Genomic DNA, 6,000 nt, shown 5'->3' on the forward strand with positions numbered 1-6,000 from the left:
TTGCCAAAGTAAAGTCAAGGCAATGATGCAATTTCAGTAATTGATCTTTCTGAGAAAAGAAAAATATAGTTCCAGTGCAAGAAATTGATGTTAATGTTTCTGTCCAAGCAATGGTTCCTGTGCAAGAAAAGCCACCTTTTCAACAAACTTTCAACGCCCCTTCCAATTTGCCTATTAACATAGTGGACAATTGACATTAAAGTTAATAGCCGAATTGGAAGGGACGTTGAAGCTTTGGGCTTGTGGTTGTATTGGTAGTGGTGGGAAGTTTTTAAACTCAGAGGAGACACAATGAAAATGAGAGTAAATTTTTTAAGAGAAATGTAAGTAGAAGAGAGTGAGAATTGTGATTTCAATTGAGGGTAAGTCATCTATTTATATATTGGAACGTAGTAGGATGGCTCCATCTCAGTTGGAGCCATGTTGAAGATAAAATTTTCAGCCAAATAAAAATGAAAAGAAAAAAAACCCAGTAAGATGGCTCCATCTCACTTGGAGCCATGATGAAGGATGTATAAATCAATCAGCCAAAAGAAAAAAGGTAGTAGGATGGCGCCATCTGAGAGGGAGCCATCCTTAAGGATGGTGGCACCAATTCAGATGGCGCTATGATGAAGGGAAAATACAAGTAGGGTAGATTGGATATTTATTTTGAAAGTAGGGTAGATTGGAGTATTATTTCAAAAGTAGGGTGGTTTGAAAAAAATTCCAAGAAGCTCCTGTCATGCAAAATTCTGCTGCAAACGAACTCTGCTGTGCATTCTGCTGTGAATTCTGATAAGGAACTTAATGTTCCTGTCATGGACCAAATTGAGGCTGGAAAAAATAATCTAGTTGATGAAGTTCCAGATGTAATTGGATGAAATTACAAGCCAAGGAACCAGTCACTCAAGTGAGATCTTTGGATGAAATTGAGTTAATACAAATGCAGCAACGGAATTCGGTGGAAGAGTTGGACTGAAAAAAATCTTCTTCGGAAGAATTTCAAGTTATCACCATAGTACAAGTTTCACTTCATCTCGCTTTTTTTCCGCGTATGGAATTTTTGTTCATGGTTTTATGTGAGATTGCATCAAAACGAACATGCATATGTTATCTCTCAGTCAAGAGTTCAAGAGGCACAGGCCTTTGTTTGAGACTAGTTGAAGAGCATTAGAGAAGACATCAAGGAGCTTCTGAGGTAATTTTCTGCTATTGATTGTGCATAACTGTGTTTATATTCTTAGCAAATACTGTTGTATGAACAAATAATATAGTGTTGGCTGCAATATCCTAGTTCAATGAATTCAATACTAATTTTGATTCAGATGAAAAAACACCAGAAAAACGTGATTAATTTTATGCTCATTTAGTACATAAGCGTTAACTTGTCAGCCTTCAATGACTGCACCAATCTTCTTTGCTATAGTATTGGTTTGGCAACGAAGTTCGGTTGGATTTAAGCATATGCTACTTTTCGACTAGGTCACACTGGTTCTATTATTGATATTAGATTAGATTTAAGCGTCATTTTGAAATCCTCTCGTCTGAGGGATCTAAGCCTGTATCAGAATGCCTTGAGTGCTTGTTTGCTTATCAAGAAGCTGGAAAATTTGCTATGTGCATGATTCCTGCTCTATTTGCTTATGCAATTCCTCGGCCAATGGTCATATACCAATCAATCAATGAGTATAACAGGAATTTTCAAGGCAATTCTTGATCAAAATATAAAACTGATAAACAAGTAAAAGTATATCAAATAACGACTCACTCCAAAACGATATTTATTCAACTTAAAAACACTTCCAGAAATCAAACATTCTTATAAACAATGCAGATACAAAGTGATGAAACAAAGTAACAAACATGCAAATCCTAGACCATGGATGGACAAATCCACAGTCACTTATTTTTGTCTTAATTCATATCAAAACACAATGACAATAACAACCAAATACAAAACGATGGTAACAAGTAACAACCACATGACTCTTCAACGAAAAAATGGATTTGGCCAAAACCCATTTGGGGGATTGACATTTCCCATAGGAGGTGCCTGATCCCCACCACCATTATTCATCAAGTTCATAAAAAAATGTTGCTTTTGCATAACATCCATGTTCATGTCCAAAACATGTTGACCATGACTCCCTTGTCCATTCTCTTCAATCTTAGGTACTCCATTAGCCACCATAGTTGGTGCTACGACCATTTGAGTTTGACCTTGACCTTGACCATTCCTGCTCAACATTTCAACCCTCCTATTGATATCTTTCAAATACTGATCAATCAACCATGCCATATCATTCAAATCAACCATGCTTATATTGTGCATAACTGGATCAGCACTAAGGTACTGAAACATTAACTGAGTCATTTCTTTTTCTCTATTATCCTTTCTTTGTTTGGTCAATTGATCTTTCGCCTTTTGAATCCGCTGCCTCAAAAAACTCTCTTGGTTCACCATCTTTTTGCTTTGTTCCAATTCAGGCATTTTTCGGAACTTAGAAAGCACCCTTTGAACTCCTAAAGGAGACGGCCAAACCTCTGGTTGAGGATCATATGGACTATAGATTATAGCACAAGCATCAATTCCACATAGAGTACTGAGTTCACTAACCTTTTTCATTAGACCTTTCTTCCTTTTCTTGAATGTTGCCTTCCTCGCAGAGTCGTTGATTATGAATGCGAGTTTCACCTTTTTTCTAGTCATGGTGGTGGTGATGAAAAGGAACAGAAAGAACAATCTCTTATTTATATAGATTGTTTGAGATGATTGATAGGTAAGTCCTTGCTGGAAGCATTAACATGACACATTCAATGCCAAATATCTGTGCTATGAATTTAGAGATGTCAATGTTAAATGTATACCATATGTGTTATGATTTGGAGATATGAATTTTAAATGTCTTTCAAATGGGAACCAAAAAAATATTTTGTACATTAGATCGTGATGAGTTTTCCTCTCATAGTTTTCTCTGCCTATCCTATGATTGTATATTTTTCCCTTTTGAATGAAGATTTCAATCTGTTTCTTATTACTACTCTACATATTTAGTAAGATATATTTTGTCAAATCTCACACATAGCTGCTCATTACTCTATGTAGGCATTGTATTCTAATTCATGTCAGATTCATGTTTGTGACAACCTGTGTTGCACGGGTGCGGGTACGGTACCCGGTACGGGTGCGGGTGCAGGTACGGGATACGGCATTTCTCAAAAAACAAAGGTACGGGTACGTTACGATAATTTTTTTTTTTTAAATTTAAAATAAATAACATTGCATGAGAAAATTATATTGCTCAAATGACGACAAAAATTCAACCAAAAAAAAAATTACAACGCTAAAACATCCAAATTGAAAAACTAAAGTACGGGATAAAACTTAATAACTATGCATGAATAGGAAAAATCACACTCCAACTGTGTCGATATCACTATTTCCTTCCTCATCTTCAGTAAAATGACTAGCTTCAATGCTATTAATTCTCATAAAAGGGCTTGTTTTTCTCAAAAAAAAAAAGAGGATGTGCGTGGAGTTAAGTTTGACTTTTATAAAAAAAAACACTATAATTGCTCCATTTTCTCCAAAAAAAGAGGATAAACGTACCCAATCAGTACCACTGCAGTACCCCGTCCGTACCCAACCATTAAAAAAAAAAAAAACCTGGTGCTTCATGGGTGCGTACAGTACGCGTACCGTACGTGTACCAGTACCCGCGCAGTACCCGGTACGGGTACGTTTAGCAAAACGGAGTACCCGTGCTTCAGAGGTGACAACTATGTGTGAGATTTGACAAAATATACCTTACTAAATAGAATAGTATGGTTAATAAATAAGATATCCTGAAGTGAGTGATCACTATTTAAATAACAATCTCTTATTAAACTTCCTCAAAAAAAATATCAAACCAACATATCCCTATGAAAATTCTATTACATTAAAAATGTAACCACTTAAATTTCACTAGTCAGTACCATTCTTGTCCCTTACAAGTAAAAATGTAAATAGTTAAATATTTAAATTGTATTGTAAGCAATAAATTTTATTTTTACGGAAAAATAACTCATATCATTTCATCATGGATAATAGTAGTAATATACATATGTTTTAGTAAGACTATGAGTGACAATTGACTTGCCTCGGGATAAAAGCTAGATTGAAGCTAGTATTTGATGAGAAAAGAGATTTACAACTAGAATCGACATTCCTAATTCATTTGCTCAATTACAACCATTAAGAATATCACTCGACACACGCTGACAACCACTTTGAAAGGCGACTTGATCAAATCCCCTTTCTATTGCTATTTGAAGAGCAACATGAAGGATGGCATTGGTAGCTTCACTTTCAGCCATTGAAGCATCAAAGGGAAAGCATCTTGAGTGGGCATGAACAAATTGACCAAGACTATCTTTGAAGCAAAAAACTTTATTTTGCTTAGAAAAGAAAGCTGTCAACGTTACATTTCAGTCAACTATGAATGAGCTTCTTCCACAGCAGATATTGTGGCATATCGGGAGGACCATCAGTGAGCTGGTTCCACCACCAATTATAGTCACGAATAGTATCCCTAGCAAGAAAGCAAGTAGAGGGCATCATCAATTTGCTTTTGTACCCATAACTGAGCATTACCGGCTACACCTAGGAACAAAAACAAAAGTAGCTTGGTTATCTGAGATGCAAATTAACGGATCATTCAGAAAAATCTGAGTTGGATTTCCTAAACGAAACAATTCCTCACGGTCAAATTCTAGATTACCAGGGTATCAGGTCCATCTTAAGAGCAAAATATTCAATACCAAAAGAAGGTTGCTAGCTTTCTTCCAATTTTTATATGGGTGTAAAATATATATCTTCTCTTTTGTTTTATAACTTTAAAACTTATTATCTATTTCTCGATTTTTTTTGCATGAGTCAATGATTTATTTTTACCATTACACATTTTATTGTAATTACAATATTGTCTTTTTTATAGTATTATGTATATCTTTCATTAAAAGAGTAGTTAACTCCCTTTATAATATTTCCCTCAAAAAAAAAACTCCCTTTATAATATGAACAATTTGATTATAATAGGAACAGTATAAATTAAGTCTTTTTTATAGAATTTTTTTTAAGTTTATTTTATATAAATTAAATCTTTCTTTGATTGTTGAATATTCCAAAGAATTTATAATGAGATACAATGAAATAAACATACAATTAATTATAATAAAAAACATTAATTTAGTCTCCACGTGTTTAACTTAGTTAATATGGACATTACATAATATATGTAGATATCTAACTTATTCCTAATCCTAGTTAACACTCCAATTAACACTTAAAACCCTAATTCTACTTTTTTAGGCGCCAATCAGTATTAGCCATTGGATCTAACCCTTTTTGCGCCATTAATTTATCAACCGTACATCTAATGTTGATTATGGGAAGCTCACATCACAACACAGAGAAATTTCAAATTTCCAACTTCTGCCGTCAAATTAAATTGGCTTATGTTTTCCCATGCAAACGTGTTATACCAATGCTAGGTGCTTTTAATTACTGTATGTTTCCCATGCAACTAATCACCCGTTTTCTAGGCTTCCTTTTCTCAAAAAAAGTTCCCTCTTCTTCATTTTCCAACCTCTATCTTTCTTATGATCTTCTCCATCCCTATTTCTTATGGAGCCTTTTCACCCTTCCCATCTATTACTGCCATTCATTCTTTTCCAATTTCTATCACCTTCTTCCACTTTGATTCGAAAATCATCAACGCCACATCCTTTCTGATTCCTCCCCACAACTCCAACCCCATATCCACACAATCAAAGAAGGAGACAGAAGATATTTACAGTGGTTAGTTTTTTTTGAATCAACTCTCTATTTCTCAAACCAAAAATCTGCCAGACGTTCATCTCTCTCCACTGCTCTCATCTGCTTCTTCCATCGATCTCAGCATCTCAATTCGTTTACTCTTTGATGTTGGGGATGTTGGGTCTGCTACAAAGGATGTTGAAGATGTTGGGGAGAAA

General features: G+C 34.9%; 1 pseudogene across 1 annotated transcript; it reads right to left on the reverse strand.

Moving 5' to 3' along the window:
* Window positions 1–1,746: 1,746 nt before the first annotated feature.
* LOC146939559 (agamous-like MADS-box protein AGL80 pseudogene) lies at window positions 1,747–3,117 on the reverse strand (annotated as a pseudogene). The gene has a single exon (XR_015031694.1). The product of XR_015031694.1 is annotated as an agamous-like MADS-box protein AGL80 pseudogene (transcript).
* Window positions 3,118–6,000: the final 2,883 nt, after the last annotated feature.

Source organism: Medicago sativa, chromosome 3 (genome assembly GCF_051527215.1).
Source record: "Medicago sativa cultivar Bolivia chromosome 3, Bolivia_mono, whole genome shotgun sequence".
In the NCBI taxonomy this organism is placed as follows: Eukaryota; Viridiplantae; Streptophyta; class Magnoliopsida; order Fabales; family Fabaceae; genus Medicago; species Medicago sativa.